At 34.8% G+C, this 11,841-nt stretch overlaps 1 long non-coding RNA gene across 1 annotated transcript; it reads right to left on the reverse strand.

Moving 5' to 3' along the window:
- Window positions 1-2,372: 2,372 nt before the first annotated feature.
- Window positions 2,373-3,228, reverse strand: LOC109617338 (uncharacterized). The gene is made up of 3 exons (XR_898411.4): window positions 3,164-3,228; window positions 2,663-2,806; window positions 2,373-2,572 (listed from the first exon to the last, which is right to left on the reverse strand). It is a non-coding gene; the product is annotated as an uncharacterized lncRNA (long non-coding RNA).
- Between the last annotated feature and the right edge of the window lie 8,613 nt (window positions 3,229-11,841).

Here is an 11,841-nt window from a genome sequence, read left to right on the forward strand (position 1 = left end):
AATGTTTATGAACTCGCATTTAGATACAATACATTTAAAGTTAAAAATTTTACTTGAAAATATATTTTAGAATGCAGAGTTTGTATAAAGTTTTGATTTACTGACAAGCGCTTGTCAAGATTCTCGGGGATTCTAAAATTCCACATGCACGCCTCCTTAAATTTTCGAAAATCAAATTAATTAATCTTATTAATTCAGGAATCAATAATTTAAATGCGTTCATATTTTTAAAATATGTATGGTTTACTATCAATTATCTTCGTGCATATCCATATGTGTTGTTTATGTGTACTCATTTAATTAAATTGAACTTTAATAGCTTGAATTCAAGATAGCTACAGTTACTTAATATTAGACATTGAAATTCTTAAATTCTAAATTCGCCTACTGACAACGATGGTGAAATGTCAAAGCAAAACTAAATACAACATGCGAATGCTTAGTGCTCAGCGCAGATGTCTAAGTTCTTCGACATTTAAACCATAACTTAAGCCTCTTTCAGAAACGCAACTTAGACCCGACTAAATATTGGCCTAACTTCGTTAGTCGGACTAACTTAAGCCCAAATTTACGCTTTTTTGAGAAACTGGCCCAGCTGTATAATTATGTGTTTGATTTGATTGATCGTTAATCATAAAGAATGGGCGCTTTTTATGCTAGTACATAATAGATAAAGCATGAACGTTTTCTGTTCTAAGCTATATGTCCGATCCATTTTGAACCTATATTAGTATATTTTTACTTTCAATTTCGAAAATCAATTGGGTGTCAATCTACAATGTATACTACTATGAAAAGCCTACAACAGACTAACTGCTTACATGTATACCTATGGTATTTCAACACGTGTGATACTGATATGATGTCCGTAAGGTAAAGTGGAATTTACCTGATAAATAATTATTGAAAAATTAATTTAAAACCTAATTTCATTTTCGATAAATCAATAGCAAAAATGAGAGTACGGTGGTGGACACGCTTTGGAGGATTCAATTCGATGGGAATTAGCATTAAAATAATATCCTTGCAATGAAATAATATTCAATGATTACGTGAACAGTGAAAATGTTTACTAGGAACTTGCTTGGGTTATACAAAGAAGTCAAGATTTCACAAATGCTGAATAAATGAAATAAGGCAAATCATTCCTTAAATGGGCGATTTTACTTTTGATACAGTGTAGTTGAAACCAAGCGAAGCGCGACCTCTAGCGAGAGAATGGAATAGAATAGTACGGGGAGAAAAGTGAAGGAGACGTTCATCATGGATTGCAGGTAGTTGGTCATATAGTAATATTAAGCGTTTTAATCAACTTTGATTAAAACTGCTCCACATTATTTTGACAGTGTACTGTTATTTTCAAACTTTATCATATTTTTTTTTTTGGTTTCATTTTCAGTCACTTGTAGAAGTCGTTTATCATCAAACTAGTTGAGTGAATATTGGAAGTTGACAATAAAAGATGTTATAACTGCTATTTATTCCAAGTATAAATACCAATCATTTACAATTATATTCTTTCACATGTACTTTTCCATGTCTTGAAAATAACACTAAATATATGACCTCTCGTGTTTGTAAGCTATATGTAACTTATGTCTGACTCGTAACTTTTTCGGGTAGATCTTATGCAGCTCAGCACTACAAGAATATTAATATTAAATTTCAAATTATCATACTACTTTATTTATTTTAAAGAAGTCATTATGTAAATGTCGGTTTCAGGAACAGTATTCATATAAAGACGTTACCATACAAAAGTCAGTTTCTAGAACATCGTGATTGTATTGGGGTTTTTTTCGGGGGGGGGGGTGTCTTTTTTTTTTTGTTAGAACCAAAAGATTTGCGCTTTTTCTTCCAGTGACCTTGAATTTGGCCAAATGAGATTGGGACAAAATCATGACACACCCTTACGTCATAAGCAAAAAACTGTTTTTGTTTATAAAGAAGAAAGATATGGACCGGACACGGTTGCACAGATAGTCGGACGGACAAGGTGATTGTGAGAAGAAATAACTTTATGTTTCTTCATAAGAAATTTGCCTGATGTGTTAACTTTCTTGTAAACACCGTACATCAAGCGGTTACTAGTGTAGCTAAGCAACCCTTTGCATGCTTATTTTTACGGATTTATCGTTTACATTTGGCACCTAATTTGTTATTATGCATTGACATGTATTTACTTTAATAACCAACTTAAAAACAGTTTGAATCTTTGGCATTTACACTATTGCAACCGTACTTTCCAGCAGTAAGCGGCCAGTAGTGCCTATGTCATAGTATATCAATTAACAGTTATATTTATCTACATATGTATTATGGACTATGTGAGCAATCAGTTGGGCATCTGTGAATTTGTTTGATAGGGATAACCTGTTAGGCAAGAATTAATGCAAGGCTTCCACATTTATAAGTACCATGACCAACCATCGCCAAATAAACCTCAAATTTAATTATTGTATGTTTGCCGTTAGTAATCATTTTATTGGACAATTCCCTAATTGTTTTCCTCAATTAACAAAGAAATCAATTGGATTGTTGCCGACTGCCTACGAATGCTTCCAATTTGGTCCTGTAATAGAAAAAAGCAACATTGATCCCACATATTGTGAACAAGATGTAAAAGTAACGAGATTTTTTTAAGTAGTATTCTATTTTTTACCATTTGTTTTCAGTCTGCAGCAGAGGTTTATCGCATTGGGTCTTACATAACAATATGTTCCCCATGGACATTCACCATATGGACCACAAAAACTAACAGCCATTTCCCCTCGGGGAGGACAGTGTGGCCAAAAATCTCCTTCTACTGAAAGTATTGAAAAATAGCGACTTAGATTCTCAATGACAAAAATACCATTTCATTTTAATTGAAGTGTCTTCAGTCACATGCCTCAAGAAATAAAATAATATTGATAATTTATTTAAGCTTCATTTGACAAATTTTGTTTCAATCTTTTATTGATAAAGCTGTTAGCATGGTTTGTGAACAAGAAAATGAATGTATCTTGTTTCCTATATTCACTTTTTTATCCCTTACAAAGAAAAGCAAAAACAGAATAAAGATATTCAAAGAAAATGATTTCGATTGCTCTTTATGAAAATAAATAAACAGTGAGTCCTTAACTATATTGTAAATGTTAAGAGTATAAAATTAAGTGCTTACCGACAACCACCGGTCCAATACAGAAAATTATAGCGACAAAGATAATGATGGCCTTCATATTTCCTATTCAAAAACAGACGTTATGCACAGAATGTTTAATGTCTAATCTATGCTCATAATTATTCACATTGGTTTATTTATATAAGGTTTTTTCTCTAAAATAATGACAATCAGAAAAGGTAAAGCATTAACAGACTAACATTACTTATAATTAATGTCAAATAAAACTACTGCAAATCTTGCTCTGGTTACGTAATCTATGTATACATTTGTCAGTATGTCAGTTCCTGTCAATCAAAATGAAAAGAAGAATTTAAAGGGAAATTAGGTGCAGGGCAAATTTTTTTTAAATATGTTATTTCAATGTGTCATTTAAACCATTGCACGATAAGGAAAATTGAAGATGGTTTCTTGGAAAAGGACTACCTGCTAAACAAAAATAAAATTAAGAAAAAATTCATATATTTGCGATATTTTATAAATTCACATTTACAGTCTTTTCGTAATCAATACCGGTATTTTGAGCATAACATTCTTGTAACAAAGATGGGAACTCACTCTTAATCAAAGATTAATTTTAGAGATTCAATTTTCAACTAATTCTGCCCGCATTGATATTTTTTATATCTATCAATCGAAGACATTTAAAAATATTTGTTTGGTCAAACTGAGTTTTTTTTCAATATTTCTGGAAGATACCAATTTGTAGGACTTATTACAGACTTGCGAGTTAACAATGCATGCAAATTGCACCTAGCAAAACTCATGAGCTAATTAGATTTAGTAGATAATCCGATGTCCTGTAACTCTTGTACATGTAACCCCCTTCCCGCTCCAAACATTTTCATGAATTTCTTTTCAACCATCAAATAATGAATGTGGGGTAGGAGTCAGAGGATTCTCAGATTAGAGTTAAGACTTCCAAATGAAGCTTAAAGTGCAAACATAATACTATGACATGTAAACCTAAAGGCTTTTGTACTTAAAGCTGACATGAATTCATAAATACGCATTATTTCCCTTTTATCTCCGACTACCGCCATATTAGTTGTCGATTTCTATTGTTTTGCTCATCGCTACACAACCCCTATATAAGGCTGAGATCTCTATTCATGCTTCACCGCATTCAGGAATTTCGTACACCCGAACACGTTGCATTGGACGAAAAGACGTGTAGAAATGCGTTTGGAAGAAAAATAAAATGACAACCACTGCACTGGCAAAACATATCCAATAAACGACGAAATAAGACAGACTGAAATCAAGACGCAGATACTTATAAAATTCCTCGATAATTGTGGACCGTTTTCCTGTGTATACTATAACATCGCACATGCGCAAACCACATACTGTGGTAGATCGAGCAATGTCAATGATCGCATGGATTTTAGAAACGGAGCGTTTTTATAGGAACTGATGGAAAGGTTGTTACTTTGTTACTTTCTTGGATTTACTGTGATAATCATTTATCTACTGTATTGGATGTAGTGCCACCGGGGTTTTCAAAAAGATGCATGTATGAAAGACACACGTGTTTGATGTCGTGCAAAGTAAAGCAGCACTGTCTGTGCAAAAAAATAAAGTAAACCTGGGAAATCCTTTCAAGGAATAAATATATTTTGTATTTCATTGATTGTTGTTTTCTTTATTCTTTACTATAATCATTTTACTACAATATGTAGTTCATGCATTTAGAAGTCCGTGCAGCCTGAATGCCTCGATCGGAAAGCAACCGACCGTAACTTTCTCAACCGGTATATATACCCCAGTGGCAGAAGAGTAATATGGCGACCAAATGCTTTTATGAATTCATGTCAGTTTTAAGTGACCGTCAAGGCCAGTGAACCTCTTGTCACTTATTTTCACAATAATTACTTATCAAGTAAAAGTCAATTACTGTAAATTCCTAATTAAACGCGAGGAATTTATATCCGCATAAAATTGCGAGAAGCACCCCTTGCGGATTTTTAAAATCTCGCTTTTAATTTTTTAGAGCTGAGAACTATAAAAGATTAGTATCAAACAATTCCATGCTCGCAATTTGATACAAAATGGGGGAATCACTGAATTAAGTAATCGCGTAAAATAAGGAATCTACTGTATACTGGATGAAACCCCGCGTAAGCTTGGGATTTAACACTCTAAATATCAACATGATGTGTTTTTAAAATATTTTTGTACTAATTTTCAATGCAGAATAATATTAAGATATTTATAAAGATAAAAAGTAACCGCTGTGACAGGGTGTCGAACCACGGACCTGTCGGGTGTGAATCGGGTGACCTACCCACTAGTGTATGTGTCATGTTTTAAAATATAAGTCTTTTAAAGATATTCCATTATAAAGTCAATCGATGATTTTAATAAATATTATTTCGATATTTTTCACGCAAAAAAAATTAAGATGGTGGTTCTATTCTTTTTTTGTGATCGGCTTCGGCCGATCACAGTTGTGTCCATATGAGGCATCCGGCAAATGCTTCCACGTGCGCGCACATTCCGCTTGCATAGATACATGTAGTTCTTGTAAAAACTTGAAGTTTGGTTTAGTATTTATATAACACTTTACTCAGTTTTATTTCAATTCATTTACCTTAAGAGATGCAAACATACAATAAATACAGTTCGACCTGCTAATTCAAGAATGCACATTTTGTCTCACGCATAAGAATTTCGATCGAAAGATTCATTCAGTAATGCAGTTGACCTCGATGAACTGACCTCAATCATAAGAAGATGCTCCATGAACTGACCTCGATCTATTGATGTTACATAATAGTAGCTAGGAAGACGGCTTGATTTAAAAACAAAGTTACGTTATAATGAGACCTCAATAGCAAGTTATGATGGCATTTAATGTTTTAAGTCGCATTGAATTATTTTAATACAACTCTTTCTTTGTATACGTGTCAATGCTCTTTGAAGAGCCCTACTCAGTATTCTGAAGAAGAAGAAGAAGAAGAAGATACATTAACATTTGATAATTACGTTAAAAATATAAAACTAGACAAGGAGTTTACGAATGGCTTTCCCCAAATTTATTTCAAAATTAAATTTGTTGACATTTATAATGATGAAATTATGGTGTACAGATTCAAAATATTCTTTCATTTGTAAAAATACAGTACTTTTTAAATTATTTTACATCAAACTGATCATGTTGATTGCTTCTAACTATCAATATATCATTATTGCCGATCATTCCTTTAAAAGGAATACTTGTTTTAAAAAAACTTCCGGTCGCAAACTTATACAGCCATTTGAAAATTGCCCTCGATCGGGACACATCATCTTAATGTGTATATATCCTACCTATAGCTTCCTATAGGCACGTAGCATCGGGGGGCCAGGGGGGCCTGTCCCCCCCCCCCCCCACACACTTTTTCTCGAACCAAACAGAAATTTACATAGTAAAAATTGAAGTATCATGGAGTTGCCCCCCCCCCCTTTTTTGGGGGGTATGTAAAAAATTGGAATAGAGATGAGAGAAATCGAAGTTAAAAGTTATAGATACACGCCAGCCCTCCCCTCCCCCCCCCCCCCCCCCCCCAGTTGTGGAATATTAAAAGTCTGATTGCTAACAATGGTGTTAGAAGTGGGATCGCTAGATGCCTGATGATTTTCTCAATGATGTAGTGTACAAGAGAGCCTACAAATTTTGCAAATGAATGATTGTAGCGAGGTAAGCGGATACATCCAAGTCAACGCCGTCAGTTAACATAAAATCCGAACTAACACTCCCCAAGTTACCTGGAAGACCCGTAAAAGACTCTGATCTAGATGTAGAGGATTGGATGACTGACATGGGGGATCATATTGTCAATGTTCCAACAAATGATGAAAGAATTGAGATTGTTTTGGACCATCTCACCAAAAATGCTAAAAAGGAAACCTGAATGCGTCAATCCGACATGAAAAAGTCAGCGGATGACATATTGAAAATTATTGAAGAATCATTTTAAATATTACTAAGTAAGAAAGGGGGCAATTCAAATAACGAGAGAATTCTGACTGAAAGGTTTGTTGATGGTGTAAGAGGTTATCAACTCAAGAGGAAACTACGAAGGTTTTCTATGGAAAATCCATCAATGCCTTTCATAGAATTTCGCGGACGTGTACTATATATGGGTAAATGATCGAAAGCCAAATTCACCGAAATGCGCCGCTTCAATAAATAAAATTTCAATTGAAGAAACAACGACAGAAACTCAGAGCAAGGATATTCTAGGTATGATTTAGAAACAACACGAGCTTCATAGAAAACAGCAGAAACAAATTGACCTCCTCACACAAATGGTACCCCGGCAACAGTTTCATTACAGAGGACGTGACATTCATCCCGGTAGAGGTAGAAGGTCAAGGCAGTCATAATACCATCACGTTACCACTGTCAGGAAGAGGGTCATAAGAAACCTGATTGTCCAAAGCTTTCAGCAACGACAAGGAAGATTTTTTCTGAAGGACCCAAAAGCTCAACCCACTTAGTGATGAGTCTAACTTGTGACGCCAAGAAGGCTCCAAACAATCGTTAAACAATGTTGAAGAAAAATGTCATTCAACAAATGTTGAAATATATGGAAGTGACTTTTTGTGTTTATTTGACGCATAATCTGAAGTGTCTACTATAATTATACCATCAAAATTTTACAATACTTACTGTACTTGTTCAACTTAAAACTTAATGACACCCGTCCTGTTTCTGATACCCATCGCATCGTATACCACAACATCAAATCCATGAAGTTAAACAACATATAAAGAAACTTTTAGCCAGTGGAGCAATACAAAAAAGCAGTAGTCTCTTTGCGTCAGCTGTAGTTATAGTTAGAAAGAAAGATTAAAGCCTTCGTTTTTGCGTAGACTACAGTAAATAAGAAGACCGTTAAAGACGCTTATCCACTCCCAAGAATCGACGAAACGCTAGATGCTATACATATATTTCCGCATTTGTTCTGGCAAAATATTTCAGTTCAATTGACCTTGCACAGGGAAACCATAAAGTGTCTATGGATAAAGAGTCGTTAGAGGAAATTGCTTTTCATGCCAGTACTGGTGAGAAGAAACTATTTTTAACTGGCGCAAATTAAAAATGCTACACATTTTCCCCTTCTTCGCAAGTTTTGTGACACGCAAAAAAAACCCGGATATACGGTAATTACCACTATTGTAGATAGAAATTTTTGCCCCAATTTTCGTAATACGTCAAATCAATAATTCATAATATTGCCTTATGCTGCTGATGTAACAAATGCACATACTATATGATAATGATATATAGAGAATAATGCAGACCCTTTTCCATATCACAGACAGTATCAGCCCGAGACTCCAATATCAGCCTGAGGGCCGAAGGCCCGAGGGATGAGATTGGTCGAGGGCTGATACAGGCTGTGATATGGAAAAGAGTATTTATTATTACATGTATATTTATTACATACTTAGTAATAAGATTTCAAGCATCAACTTGAACAAATTGATTTTCAATATAATTTGAAAGTAGTCTGTACCTGTATTAAATAAAAATATGAGATTTTATTTTTTTACAATTCAATTCAGTTTATTCGCTCAAACCATGAAATGGTACATGAGATCAATCATTATAATTATACAGTTCAAAAGTCAGAGGCACATTTTATAATGAAAAGATAAGTAGTAGATAAATAGTAAATAAGCATAAATATACAATATATATAATGAAGATAGGAAAAGGTATAATAAAGGAGGACAGACTATTATATCAGACTGTGTATTTGGATAATAAAATATAATTTTTGAGGTTTGTAACATTACAACAATACATAAGTTCACTAAACTTTTAAAAGATAGAATTTGGTGCTGACCAGTATTTATCATCAAGATATTTAAGTCTAAATGTCAATAGCTTTTTACATTTAAGAATATGATGGAATTCGTCAGCAATTTGACCTGAATTACACAGTTTACACACTCGTTGGTTTAAAAGAGTATTGTCTCCACTGGGAGATGGTGATTTGAGGTTCTGAGTTTACCAAACATGTAGCTATATACAGAACCGGGATTTCTCGTGTTATTAAAATTCACTACTCTAAAACTTAAGTTTTCAACTACATTTGAAAATGTCAGCTGTAAGAAATGTTTTAAATTTCGTCTGTTAACGTACACACATGTCGATACGGAAAAAGGCAGAGGAGTTCCGCAAGGGGTGTGATACGGATTCGTAATTTTCAATAGTTCAAATTTATTTTCTTAAACCCTGATTGGTCAGAAATTGAGGAAGTGTGAAAATGACCTCCTATCCTCCTGTCAGACCCTGACAAGTTGACAAGTGTAAGGAGAAGGGGGGGGGGGGGGGGGGGGGGGTTAATAATGACTGATTGACAATCCTTTCTTGACTTGAAGCTGTAACGGAAGACCTCCTCGTTGCTTGCAACGAGCTCGGCTCTGGTTATACATATTTCAATAAAGCCTGTATCAGCCCTTAGGCTGATACTGACTGTGATCTGGAAAAGGGTACTACGTTTTATTCTTTATGTATCACATATTTAAAAACACTTGTATTTATTACGAAGTATGTAATAAAATATGATACATATAGACATAAATTAAAAGATATTATAAACAGATACACATATCATATATGGATAATTAAATGAATACGCATAATTAAATATACACAAACCATCACATTATTCATATCAATATTTTCATCTTTTAATTCTCCAATTATAATGCAGCCAAAACTACTGATCTTTTTAACTATTTCAGATATATACTGACGCTTGTTTGTGCATGTGTACATGTATATTCTCAATCATTGCAGATTTGTAGCATCAAGGGGCCAGAGAGGTCTGCCCTCGATCAACCTTTTTTTCGCAGCAAACATTTATTCTTTGATTAACATTAAAAACCGAATTATCAAGGACATGGTCCCCACTTTTTTGAGCATGTAAAAACCGAAAGAGAAAGTAATTAAATTAACACTTTAATTGAAGTAAAAGGTAAACTCTTAATTACTCCTGCCCCCCCCCCCCCTCCCCTTCCTCTAACAGATAGCTAGGGTTTTTATGAGTTGTATGATGTCCCGATGGGGCCACTTTGACCATCGCACTTTCGCCTTTAGGTCGAAGATGCGAGAGTGCGACGGTGAAAGTGTGAAGATGCGATGGCGAAACGCAAAGATGCGAAGGCGAAGTTGCGAAGGCGAAGAAGTATCGCTTCTTCAACTTCGCACTTACACCTTTGCATCTTCGCGCTTTGCCGTCACATCTTTGCACTTTCGCTCCTTCGCCCTCGCACTCTCGCACTCTCGCCTTCGCAGTCTAGCATCTTCTAGCATCGTCGCCCTAAAGGCGAAAGTGCGAAGGTCAAAGTGGCCCCATCAGAACACCATAGATTTGCGATGGTTTTTTGTGTTGTTTTTTTTTTTTTTGTTTTTTTTGTTTTTGTTTTTAGCTCACCTGAGCTGAAAGCTCAAGTGAGCTATTCTGATCACTTTTTGTCCGTCGTCCGTCTGTCCGTCCGTCCGTCCGTCCGTCCGTCTGTCCGTCTGTCTGTCCGTCTGTAAACTTTTTACATTTTGAACTTCTTCTCTAAAACCGCTTATCCAATTTCAACCAAATTTGGCACAAAGCATCCTTATGGGAGGGCGAATATAAATTGCAGAAATAAAAGTCCGATCTGTATTCAAAGCGGAGAAAACCTTGAAACTGTAGAAAAAGGGGGGTGCATTTTTAAAAATCTTCTTCTCAAGAACTACTGATTCCAATTCAACGTAGTTTAGCATAAATTATCCTTATGGGAAGGAAAATATAAATTGCAAAAATTAAGGTCTAATACTGTTTCAAATCTGAGTTATTACGAAAATAATAATAAAGGAAAGGCGTGTTTCAATCAGTTTAATAGCCTCGGATTCGGCATCCGGTAAAATGGGTAGACAAGACTTGGCCTGGGCAAAACAAAAGATAAGCAGTTATTAATCTGCCAATCTCATTAAAATTTCAGGATATTTGATGGACCAGTATATTTGTATTTGCTGTAAATATTGCTGCAAAATAATGCGTATTTGGAATTGACGATTGCCGATCTGCCCCGGCTTTTATTTTGCCACGGCCCGGTTTTGCTTACCCATTTTACCAAGACTCGTATTCCATACTTCTAAAACGAGGTTCTTTGTTTAAAGCAGCCATGACATTATACGAAAAAGGGTCGATCTGACTATGATGAATTTGCTTGTTGTGCAACAGTTCGCGTATGAAGGGAAATTTTTGAAACATGAAAAATATATTGGTGCCGATTTTGTGAAGTAAATTGAGGCTAAATATTTCAATGCGTTGACAGTTTTCACACATGACGTTGATGTTAGCTTGTTCTGATTTTCGTTTCGTTTTCATTATTTATGCTTTGTAACCTGGAAACTGTCGTCTGTATTTCGTGATTTTTACGTATCAAATCAAACAGAGACTTCGGTAAATCAAACAGTTACGTTAACTGTTTACCTGCGCAAATTAAGCAAAATCTGATGTAGGAGTACTGAAATACAATTCATTCTATCGGTAATTCGGCATTATTTTTTGCGTAATGGTAGATTAATGCAATAGGTTTTTGTTAAGATGCTCGGCATTTTCTCTAGTTTATTCAGTTTAAATAGAGTTTGATATCGCTTACGGAAATATGTAGGTATATACATGTATATATATGAT

This window comes from Magallana gigas, chromosome 4 (genome assembly GCF_963853765.1).
Source record: "Magallana gigas chromosome 4, xbMagGiga1.1, whole genome shotgun sequence".
Classification (NCBI taxonomy): Eukaryota; Metazoa; Mollusca; class Bivalvia; order Ostreida; family Ostreidae; genus Magallana; species Magallana gigas.